Consider the following 12,247-nt stretch of genomic DNA (forward strand, 5'->3'; position numbering starts at 1 on the left):
ACGGTTGTTGACTCACAGGGCCTGAGACCTCTGGCAGGCTAGAACTGGGACTAAGGACATCTAGATGCAGACAGATCACCGTGAGTGTTGTCTGCTTACTATAAAATAGGACCCTGTTGCTCTAAATATTTGGAAAAAGAACTCAGCGATGTCCACAGAACAGCAAGAAAACCTAAATTTGGAGGCAAGGTTAATTTGGAATGTCCATGATTATCAAAATGTGAAAATGAAGCCATGGGTGGGAGAAGAGATCTTCAGCCCGAACATTAATTCATTAATTAATTAGCATTAATGGAAGAGTCAGCAGCCAATGCCACTCTGCCGGACTACCTTGGTTCCCTGTAGAGGAGTGTCTCGTTGGTGTATCTTTCACAGATGGCAATATTCCCTTCCATAAACACAGAGTAAGTTGCAAGCCCAGGTCCTTGGCAGCCAACACTGTATTTGTTCATACAGGTGACTCCTATTTATAGCAAATGGTTCTGGTTTGCATCATACTGTTTCTCTTTCAAAAAAAATCAGTCAATTTAAGGACAATAAAAGAATCAATGTATGGAAGACTAAGTAAGTCAATGTAATAATATACGTGGTGTGTGGGTACAGAAAACAAAAGGTAAGCAGAATTCAAAGGGAGGCTTGGGAAGCAAAATACCCAGGGTGGGCTTTTCCAATGGAGGGGAAGGCCAGGCAGGCTCTGAGGAGCAAGCAGGGTTCTGATGAGAAGGGAATCTGGGTGCAGGATGGAGGCCCTGGGAGGCTGAGGGTATAGGATCTGGTCCACCAAGCTGATTCCTCTTGTAACAGGGGTCATCTAGTGCTTTTCAACACCGCCTCACGCTGTTTTCTAGGTGGCATCCATGCTCACTTGCCCTCAAATGGCCAATGCTTCTGAGGGGCTGTAGATGTGTAGCAGATGAGGTGGGGGCTGATGGAAAGCATCTTTGCACACAGAGGCCCCGATCCGGAGTCACAGGAAGTCAGCCCTGCCCGGCACTCTGTTCTCAAGCAGTCCTGCAGGGGCCATGCTACCCAGTGACAGAGCCTCTGTGTGTTCGTTCGCCTGGGGCTCCCCAAGGCCCACCCGGAGGGAGAGGGAGCAGCCCCAAACGTCAGCCTATGGGTCCTCATCTGAGACTTCCACCTTCCCTTATCTGTGCCTTCTGACGTGACTCAGGTCTCCTTGTCTGCTCCTTTTGCCCTGCAGATATGAAATCTACAGCAGGCCCCCACGTCCCACAGACTAGATGGGAGGAAAGGCCGGGGGAACGTGTTCTGAGTAAGCAATCGATGTGACATTTCTGAGTCTGGCTGTGGTTCTGGCTGATCTGACCCGACGTGCCAAGCGAAGTGACAGAAGGTAGAGGCTCCGTGTCTCGGCATCCGATGCCATCAATCTAGACCCTGCTGGCAGCACTGGCTTCCCTTGAAAAAACATTTCAAAAGGAAAAGGTCACATCTATTTGTTTCTCCGTGTGAATGAATCCACAAAGCCAGAGCGGTCTCTGCTTTACCCCTCCCAAGACAAGCCCTCTAAGCTTGGTGAAGCTTTCCAAGGCCAGTCCCTAGATCTGAGTCCACCCATCAGTCTGGTCCTCTGAGAGTTGCCTGCCTCCTATCGAGAAGCTTAAAATGTAATGGCGCTGCACATGAGTTTGCATATGGGGGATTTAAAGCCTGACCTTTCCACTTACTAGTCTGTGACCTTGGGCTTAATATAGAACATCCCTGGACCTTCCTAGTGAAGCAAGTTTACTGGATAACTATACATAGTAAGATAGGCTTAGGAAAAAGAATGAAATCCTGCCATTGTTAGTATTGTGGTTGGAACTGGAGGATGTCACGTTAAGTAAAATAAGCTGAGCACAGAAAGACAGATACATTGAGATCTTACTCCTATATGGGAGCCACAAAAGTTTTATATATATATTCTGAAATCCAGTGGATCTCACACCCTCTTCTGGCCTTTACAGGTACCTCTACTCATGTGAGCGCACACACACACACACACACACACACACACACACACACACACACACACATACTTTAAAGCTTTCAAAATCACTTTTAAAAAGAATATTTAGCACAGTCCCTGACACATAATAAATGGCCAATACAAACTGGTCATAATGTCTATTATGGGTAAAATAATCCTGAAAATTAGTTGTTTGGGTTGAGTTTTGACATATCACTAAGTCACTGAAAAATGAGTTACTCTAAAACCTGGTTGTGGACAGCAACAATTATTTCCCACAATCCTGAGGGTCACCTGGGCCTTGGTGGGTAGATGTTCCACGATGCCCTCACAGTTACCATCAGAAAAGAGCTGAGGTGGAGACATGTGGAGACACTACTGGGAATGTCATCTCAAATGACTATTTACTCACATGATTTATGCCTCAGCTGGGATAGCTTGAGCAGCTGGAGAGAGACGGGGCATCTTCCTCTATACCCCCATTCTCGTGATTAGCTTGGGCTTCAAAACAGCATGGCAGTTAGTCTCCAAGAAGTCAGACGTCTTCCATAGCTACTTGCTTCTCACAACATCTAAGCATCGCAGAGAACAAGCTATATGGCACCTGGCCCTAGCTTCAGAAATCTCTAGCATCATTTTCTCCACAGCAGCCACATAGGGCTAGCCCAGATACCCTATGGAAGGGAGATACAAGAGGGCATGAATACCGAAATCAGTTCCCTGGGACAGTCTTGGAGAAGAGCAGTTACCACACCATCCTCCTGCCCTGCTAATACGTCACTGAGAAGAGAGCTCTGGACCCGGAATCAGATGCTTGAATGCAGCAGCCTTTTGTAACCGATCACTGTTGGGTCTCAAAGGCTGTCCAAACAGTCAGAAATGAGCTCAGCCTAGACTATAGGAGGATTTCTGGTGGTTAGATAAAAGCCAGAACTCCTCAGAAACTTGTGAAACCGGTTCCCATCTACCAAAAGGAGTCATTCCCCTCGCCTCTGACAGAAGGGACATCTGGCTAGGGCTGTGGGGCCTCCAGGCTCCCTCAGCATCACAAGTACCTGTTACACAGTTCAAAGTCCATGCTAGTGTCCTGGCCCTTCTCACCTCCTCCTCTACCCTAAAATCCCTCCAGTTCACGGGCTTCCCCTCCACAGCTACGCATCTTTCTTATAACCCAGCTATTCTCACTATACATATCTTCATCTCCCGCTCAGACTTATTCTATCTATCTATCTATCTATCTATCTATCTCACTGTTCTCTCCCACTGTCCTGCTTCCCTAGGCCCGGCCATGTCCAGTCTGCTTCTTTCTCTCTCTGCTCTGGACTCTTCCACAGGCCTCTAGCCGTTCTCTCTCACATTGGCAGTCTCTTCACTGTCCACCCTCATACACACCCACCACCTGCAAAGGTCCCGTTCGCTTATCTGTCCAGTGGAGATGTGCCATGCCCCACAGGTCACGGACGAGGACTAAGTCACCACATATGGGAAGGTCTAATGGAATACCCAGCACACCGGGGAACACGTAAGTTTCCCTATACCAAGTGGGGAGAGACACTCGCCCCAACCCTCTTGTCTTCCTCTCTGGAGGGACCACCCTGAGCGCAGACTGCCGTCACTCTCCCGGTTCCTCATCTCTCGGTGTGTGCTCCTACATGTTTAGTTGAGCTCGGCACCTGCTGGCTTCGTGGCTGGCGCTGAATCAGTAATGGATTGTTCAGAAACAAGAGCTGTCAACTCACACTGCCTGGCCAGGCTCCTTCTGAATGGATCTTTTGCTAAATCTGGAATGAGTTATTTAAAAATTAAAGAAAAAAGAAGCTTAAGCTCCCTGGGCTGAGAAATCTCCCAGGCGCTTTTGTGTTCCTGGGACCTGTGTTCTTTGAAGGCCCCCGGGGAGCCTCACACATGGTCATTTGGGATTTAACAGAAATTACCAGCCAGCTGGAGAGAAATCAGATGGCAGGTTAGCGGGGACGATTTTTAATGCTGTATTCAGGGCATCAGAGAAAGCCACTTAGCCTCTCAGCGGTTAGCTCTGTTCTATAAACACACACACACACACACACACACACACACACACACACACACACACACACACCATTATGTGCAGTGCTGGTCTGAGAGAAAGGCGATTGGAGGGCAGGAATAACCCTCCCAGGGAAGGTATCTGTGCTCTATTTATACCTTGCCCTGAATTCCCTCTGCTGACCCTCCCCTCCCATGGTTCAGTTTCTAGATCTGGCAGGTGGAGCACCACGTCTCACGCTCCATCTGCGCCCTGAGCTCAGGCTACACAGCCACTCACTATCCACTGGATGCCTTTCTCTGCATGTCCCACGGTTACTTCCCCAAGCCTGCCTAAAGCTCACTGCCCACCCTCCGAACTCTCACCTCCTACACATGCCTTGTCCTGCACCAACCAATAACAGGCGTCTTCTGTTCCCGCTGAAGCTCACACATCCAGTCACCAGTCACCAATTTACTATGACGATTGTCATTGGATTAAACATCTAACCCCCTTCCCACTCTACATAGGCCCCCATCATATCATACTGAACTATGGCAGTAACCTCCCAATGAACCTTCCTCTCATTCCTCTCTACATCAGTCAGTCAGGCCCCTCCTGGCCAAAGATAGGGTCCAGGAAGGAGATCGAGGACAGTCAATTGCTAAGCTTTCTAAGGCTCTTCCTCTCCCCACTCCGGGTCCTTTGTGCTTTTCTCTGCAAAAATGGAGAAGAGGATGGAATAAAGGCTTCTAGAAGTTTCTAAGATTTTGAGGATTTTCTGCAAAGGAGATTAAAAAGAAGAAGAAGAAGCTGAGATCTGTATCTTACCACAGGCCTTAGATCTGAAAGGGAAAATTACCAACTCCTCCGCAGGGCAAACCAAGGTCCTTGATCTCCATACTCCAGTTGGCTCAACAGAAGGTGGCCATGTGGCCGGGAGTGTGCTACAAGTTGAAGAGTGGGAGGACTTTTGCAAACAGCTGATTTTCCACGACAAGGACAGTAAGAGGTCAAAGGCTTCTGTATGTATCGAAGAGTGTGTCTGGTCAGCTTCTGGGGCCCAGTAGGTGAGGGAGGAGAGGGAAAGCTCTGTTAATACCCCACCCTCCACCAATGAGGAGACAGAAGCACTACTAACTCCTTGACCTGGCGTTCACACCGTAGGCTCTTCCCAGTGTGTGCATGAGCTCTACGTGGTGAATAGAGCCAACTGGCGCAAGCTGTGTCCTCTAAGTGAGGAAGTAAAACCCAAAGATATCGAATAGTGTCATACGATTATGTAGCTAACAGCAGCAGAGTCACAATCATCTCCTAAGTCCTCTGGCCACCCAGGCCCTTTCAAGCCAGTGACACCACTTCCCGCCCCTATTTGTCACACAGAGAGCTGTTGGGGGACCCGGTTCTCCCTGCTCTTTAGAGACCTGTTGACCCCTCAGGCCACACTTGATGGTAATTGTCATTAATTACCACACCTCAATGGTAATTACACACGGGTAGGTGCGAAATGTCAAGGATCCCAAGGTAAGACAGTCCAGAATACTCTCTTTCCACTGGGGCCATTCATCAGTTGAGGCTGAGGGTGGAAGCGGACGCTTAGCAAGCACCTGTCCTGCTTCAGGATGGTGTACTGGAGGCGGCAACTTAATTCTCGACGGGGTCCTGTGTGATGACATCATTGCATCCATTTTTATAGACGACAAAACTAAGCGCACGCGGCCCGCCCAGTGTGAGGTGAGACCGTATAAAGAACAGATCCTCCCAGAGTGTGGCTGAAATGCTTTACACTGTCTCTGTCCTGCCATTCCTGGAATTCTCTAATTTTCCATCACTTCAGCCAGCATTCCTTGGAAGGAACAGCCCTGAGGCTCCCAAATTAAACTACTTGGAGTCGGTTGTCTCAATTCACTGCTGCAAAGAAAACAGAGAGAATGAATGGTTCCTGATAGGAGTGGAGGGACAGCTGGCCCTCCCAGGTGCCTGTCTGGAGATGAGAGACCATGAGGCTGTGACTCAGAGCTAAGGCCCTTGGAGTTATCTCCCCTCATCCAACTGTGGTCCCTGTTCCTACCCCAATATTCTGAGACCCCTAAATCGTAAACTCAGAAACCAGCTATCACCTCTTCTCCATGCCCCACAGGTCTGACCCTGCCCTAGGCCCGGCCAGATTCTGAGAAGATGCAGCAACCCTTCTACCCCATCCCATAGTTCTTTCTTTCTTGTAAACATCTGTTCCCTCCACCCTCTTTCATAGCCCCAGGCCTCAAGCTCCACCCCATCTCTTCCCACCCCTCTTCCTGGCCTCATCTTGAAATCCAGCACTGGCCTCCTCCCTTTCATGAGACCCAGAACCATTTCATTATCTGTCTTGTGTCCTCAGGACCTAGCACAGTACCCAGCACAAAACACAGCCTCAATACCATTTGATGGATGTGTGGATGAATGAATTAGCGAAATGATTATAAGACTGGGTAGGCAAGGAGTTAAATATAAAGTAACCAAGGGACACCGAGGCTGTATCATGGTGGCTGGGTCTCCTGGATTAGACAAGGGGCTAGTTGGAGAGAGCCAAGGAAATAAGCATTGTACCAGCGTAGCTGCGGCTCTTGGTGGTCAGAACGCCCCTTGTGTTAAAACACGCTTGAAACGTTTATGTCCCTCCTACTGTATCAGAAACTCAGAGTGCTTTCTTGGTTGCTGCACATGTGCACTAAAGAAGGGTCTGCATCCTCAAAGACCCCCCACTTCATTATAAAATCATTTGCATTATGGTTTTGACTCCCCGCCCCCAGCCCACGCCCCACCCCCAGCCCCCCCCCCCACCCTCACCCCACCCCCACCCCACCCCACCCCACCCACCCCACACAATGGACTTTTCAAGAGAATAAGGGGAAGAAAAACCCTAGAAGGGAGATCTGGTCTACCCTGATTTGGGAGGTGAACCAGGTCAGGGTACCTTGTAAAGCTGTCACTCATTTCATGAATATTCATAAAGTGCCTTTAAAATCCACAATACAGAACCCAATGGTCTGCCAACCACAGGCCTTTAGGGTCACCAGTCCCTGCCCCCCGCCTATCCTTTACCTTATTGTGCTTTGCTTTGCTAAGAAAACTTCTTAAACTGCCTGTGTCTCTGAGCTGAAATCTCTCCTTCCAGACAAGAGGCGGGGGCTGAGGATGCAGCCCAGTTGGCAGAGTACTTGTCTAGTATGCAGGAAGTCCTGAGTTGGGTTCCTGACCTCACTCAAGCTGGGTGTGGTGATGCATGCTTGTAATTCCAGCAGAAGCAAGAAGATCAGACGCTCAAGGTCATCTCCGGCTACATATGGAGCTTGAGGCCCGCTTAGGGGAGGGGAAAGATTAAAAACTGGAAGAAATGTTCACCTAGTAACAAGTGAATGGATGGATGGATAGATGGATGGATGAGCTAACAGTAGTACTGAGCAGTATTGTAATAACGATTTATGATTTTTTGCTCCCTGATTCTCCAGTCCCTAATGAGCTCTCCAGTCCCTTTGGAGACTGAATCACTCATTCTGTGCTACAGGTCAGGACTAGTCACCCAGCTTCTCTATCTAGCCCATTGGAATGTTCCAGGCCTAGCCCCTTACCCCTTTCCTCACTCCCCTGTATCTTACAGAGAGAAACAGTCCATGCTCTGTCCCTCCCTTGCACACCTTTCCCAGGACTCCCCCTTCCTCAGCACCAGCCATCCTTCATGGGCACATCTGAGTCCATCCTGAGTTCTATCCCTCTCACCCCCACCCCCCACACACCTTGTTTTTGCCCTGGTGAAGGCAGGTGTAGACGACAATAGAAGGGATAAAGCTGACAATTTGGGTGGCGGGAGCCCTGGGTCCCTCTCTCCTCACGGACTCCATCTCCGGAACAGAAGGTGGTAGACTGCATCTCATTGCTGTTCTACAACGACATGCACCGTCTCTCTTCTCAGCCACAGAGCCCGACTCCAGGTGATTGAAAACACAGGCAAGCATCAGGAGGTAACACTTAGGCTGGCTGAAAGAACAGAGCACTGAAATCAATGCCTAATCTCTGAACCTGAACTTCCCACCGCAGCTGCTACAGGATGGTTGGATCTCCGGCCACCAGCAGCCCGGAAGATGTGGCCCTGCAAACTAAGGCTGCGATTTCTGTGTTCTATTTTCTGATAAAGACCTAAGTGAGGCCACAGGCAGCAGAGTGCTGCAATTCTTCAGCAACACTGAAGTCTGTGATTGTCCTCCAAGGAAAAAGAGAACCGTGTGTGTAAAAACTCACACAGCTTCTTCTCAGCACAGCCCTTCATTATCCAGTGAACTGGGCGGTGGGCTGTGTGTGTGTGTGTGTGTGTGTGTGTGTGTGTGTGTGTAGGGTGTGGGGGTGTCCACTGAGGTCAGCATCACACAAATGCACTGAGTGCTCTTAGCAAACACAGACCCCAAAAGATGGTCTCTGGGGTTTGGGGGAGGAAGGAAGGACACAGGCAATTTGGCTTTGCAGACTTTTGAGTTGTTTTAATATTTGCAGCAAACATGTTTTGTTTTCATAATTAAAAAATAACCACTCATAAATCTTACGAATGCCTTCTCTTTCAATAAACTTCGAGGTCTCCGAGAGCTGTAAGATTCTTGTGGACCATCCAGTCCTGTCCCCTCCCTGACAGAGAAGGAAATCTGGCTCACAAGAGGGATGACTAATCCAAGATCACTCAGCTCAAGATCACACATCAGACAGAAGCCTTGGAACCCATTTCCCAGACACTTTGGTCTCTACAACTGTTGGACAGCAAATCCAACTGGAACGTGGGCTGTACTAGCAAATGTGGCCTGTGATCCCCTCCCAAAGGGGAAAAGCAAATAGGATTGTAAAAAGCAAACCTGAGATGGGACAGGTTTATTTGTTTTGTTTTGTTTTGTTTTGTTTTTTTGAGATAGGGTTTCTCTGTGTATCCCTGGCTGTCCCGCAACTAGCTATGAAGACCAGACTGGCCTCGAACTCACAGAGATCTGCCTACTTCTGCCTCCTATGTGCTAGGATTAAAGGTGTGTGCCCCCACCACCTGGTGAGATGGGATGGTTTTGAATGGGCTCGTTAAAGCTCGAGAATGAACTAAGAAAATCATGAAGGGGCAAGGAAGCAAATCTACATTGTGTTTCTAGTCTTTTACTTATGAATTGAGGGGGTGGGTGGTTGAAAGAAATTAGATTACTCCAAGGAAGGTGAGGAGGTGTGAGAGGATGTTTGCTGAGATCTACAGCTCCCCCCCTCCTTTTTTTGTTTGTTTGTTTGTTTCGAGATAGGGTTTCTCTGTGTAGTTTTGGAGCCTGTCCTGGATCTTGCTCTGTAGCCCAGGCTGTCCTCGAACTCACAGAGATCTGCCTGCCTCTGCCTCCCGAGTGCTGGGATTAAAGGTGTGCGGCACCGCCGCCACCGCCGCCGAAACCACCGGGCAGCTTTCCCTTTTTCAAGCTCCAGGAAAGACCCCCAAATCTCAAGAAGATGGGAGAGCTGCGGAAGACTCAGTATAACGGGAGGCCCACAGGAAACCATGCAAAGACGGCAGGTATTTAGGCGAAGGCCGAAGGGCAGCCTGTCCCTCTAAGCTGGATAACAGGGTTTGGATGTGGTTTGTGCCCCAACAGCTTGTGCACTGGTTGGTATCCAATGTGACCGCGGGGAGAGGTGGAAACTCTAAGAGCTGGAGCCTCTGAGAGGTGTAGGTCGTTAAAGTCACAGCCTTCAGGAGGGATTAAAGTAAGTCCTTTTTTGTTGTTTGTTTGTTTGACAGAGTCTGATCATGTAAGGCCTCTCCTCTACGGTTTCCACCCTCAGTCCTGGAATCTCCGGTGTGTGCCACCATGCCCGACTTACAGGGGTTCTTTTCAGAATGGGTTGCCGTAAGAACAAGCCCAACCCTGGAACCTCCACCATGAAAAAGCAACAGCCAGGAGCGCCCTTGCTGCAGCTGAGCCAAGCCCTGAACCTCCCAAACTGGAAGCTAAACAAACTTTTCTTTATGGAAAAAAAAAATTTTTTTTTCCATTATGAAGTCGCCTGCCTCGGTTACCTCCTTATGGTGAAGAAAAGCTAAGTTACTAGAGTAAATGAGAGATCTATACCACCCCAGTCCATTGTTTACTGGTTTCAAATGCTGGCTCACAAAGTATCAGCAAAATGACCTATCGATATGAAGAAAACAAACGGAATCTTACTGAAGCCAGGGAAGCCTGTATCCGGAATCTTCATAGCGTCCACGAGGGCATTAGGCAAGTGGAAATCCTGCTGGGGTTCTGAAGACTGAAGATGAGCCATCAGCTTGAGAAGGCTCTGGGAGAGATAGATAGCTCTGGGCTGTCTTGGCCCTTTGTGATCCGCAATGGCAACCTCAACAGGAAGTAACCCTTTCTCATACTGATAGGTCATCACACTCAGGCTGAAGGAGGAAGTATTTGGTACCTCCTTCTGAATGAAGAAAGTATTTTTAGAATCCTTAACAAACTTCTCTTCACATCCCATTGGCTAGGTTAGGGTCACAACCCCATATCTCACTCAGCCAATCACTGTCGAAGAGAGAGAGGTAGGCTAAATGGGATTAAAATTAATCACCATACGTAAGAGGTGAGGCACCCAATATGCCAAGACAAACATCAGGTACTGATTCGCAAAAAAAAAAGGGGGGGTACTATAGAGTGTGCTAGTCACACAGTAGGGCTTGATTTCAGCTCATATTCTATTTCTAAAGTTCTTTCCTATTTGAGAATCTTGGTTTTGTAACTTGCTGCTCCTTTTCTTAAAAAAAAAAAAAAAAAAAAAAAAAATCAGTACCTTTCTGGACTTGCCTTCAGTCTGGTTTTGCTCCCCAAACTCCCCATGCCCACGGTTACAATAGCCCTTCCCCATGCCCACGGTTACAATAGCCCTTCCCCATGCCCACGGTTACAATCAGCCCTTCCCCATCCCCACGGTTACAATAGCCCTTCCCCATGCCCACGGTTACAATCAGCCCTTCGTGACAGACAATTTGAGCGTGTGGACACAGTCCCAGACAGTAAAGACAAGCAGCTAATTGCCTTTTGTTCTCTCCCACACCTTCCTGTAAAACAAAAAGAAAGAGAAACAAAGTCAGCTGCGGACGCCCGGGCTTAAAGAATACACCTGCTTTGATTCTGCCCAGCACCAGGACTTTCATGGTCCCAAGGGCATGGGATATATGAAGGACTGAAATATGGGGGAAATAAGCTTGATGGGTGGGTCTCTCCTATCTCTTGGAGGTCCTGAGAAAAATGAAGATGGCCTGAGTTATCTTTAGTTAACTAACCTAAGTTGGTAGCCCAAACCAAACCTGCCTCCATTCCTAAGCCCTGAAGGTCAAGACACTGAAAACAGATGGCTGGATCCTCAGCTCTCTCATATGAGACAGGGGCCTGCTTCTTACTGCCTCTTCCAGTAAGGCCCATCCACTGAGGATCCCCGCCCCCCAAACAGAAAAGAGCAGGTTATATTCTGGGCAAACAAAAACCATGAAAGACAAATGTCTACCCTGTGGCCTCTGAAAGTCGGCTGCCCCTCCCCACTGCGCTTCCCCACACTGCCTTGTCCCCTCTGCCCACGACTCCCAGTCCCACTCGCTGGGTTCTCACGATCTCGCGCTGCTGAGTTCATCTACGGACCATGCTGAGAACTGGCCCAGTGAGCAGCGAGGAGGGAGGCGGGAGGCAGAGACTCCGTCTGTCTGTCCGTCTGTCTGTCGGGACGGCTCATCGAAGGAAGAGGAACCAGGGCCCAGCATCTGAGCATGCTGTGCACACAAAAGCAGAAGTCACCAGACCAGGCTGTGTGGCAGGCTGAACTGGGGACGGAGAGGACCGAAGTCAGGTGGCATGTGGCACCGGCCACGTCCCAGGGGGCATGCTAACAAGCACCGCAGTGGAGAGTTGGCGGAGGCATGCCAGCAACAGACAGGCTGCCCAAGGGTGCCGAATTAGAGGCCGCCCAGCCACGCCCAGGTGCTGAAGGCACAAGCCCTGAAGCCTAAAAGTGAGGAGGTGACAGAGAATAGGATAGGGAACTACCCTCAGAGAAGTCCCAATAACACTGATGGGGTGGGGGGGAGGGTATGGCGCCCACAGAGCCACCCGTGAGAACCCGGCTGCCTAGACTCTGTAAGGGAAAGAGAACATCCCAGTGAGTCACTGCTGCTTCATTGTGCTTCTATACTGTTTCATACATGTGTGATTTCGTTTAGCCCTACTGTATGAGTTATAGTCTCT

The 12,247-nt window shown here is 49.2% G+C and overlaps 1 long non-coding RNA gene across 3 annotated transcripts; it reads right to left on the reverse strand.

Annotated features, from left to right (window-relative positions):
* Positions 1-526: 526 nt before the first annotated feature.
* On the reverse strand, positions 527-10,644 carry LOC114686550. Of its 3 annotated transcripts, XR_003733582.2 has the most exons (5): positions 10,190-10,533; positions 7,754-7,994; positions 4,809-5,888; positions 2,385-2,646; positions 527-1,422 (listed from the first exon to the last, which is right to left on the reverse strand). It is a non-coding gene; the product is annotated as an uncharacterized LOC114686550 (long non-coding RNA). The 3 variants fall into 3 exon arrangements; XR_005092531.1 differs by having other exon boundaries at positions 2,385-5,888; positions 10,190-10,644; XR_005092532.1 differs by lacking the exons at positions 7,754-7,994; positions 10,190-10,533 and adding an exon at positions 7,217-7,606 and having other exon boundaries at positions 2,385-5,888.
* Positions 10,645-12,247: the final 1,603 nt, after the last annotated feature.

The sequence above is a fragment of the Peromyscus leucopus genome, chromosome 12, assembly GCF_004664715.2.
Source record: "Peromyscus leucopus breed LL Stock chromosome 12, UCI_PerLeu_2.1, whole genome shotgun sequence".
Taxonomy (NCBI): Eukaryota; Metazoa; Chordata; class Mammalia; order Rodentia; family Cricetidae; genus Peromyscus; species Peromyscus leucopus.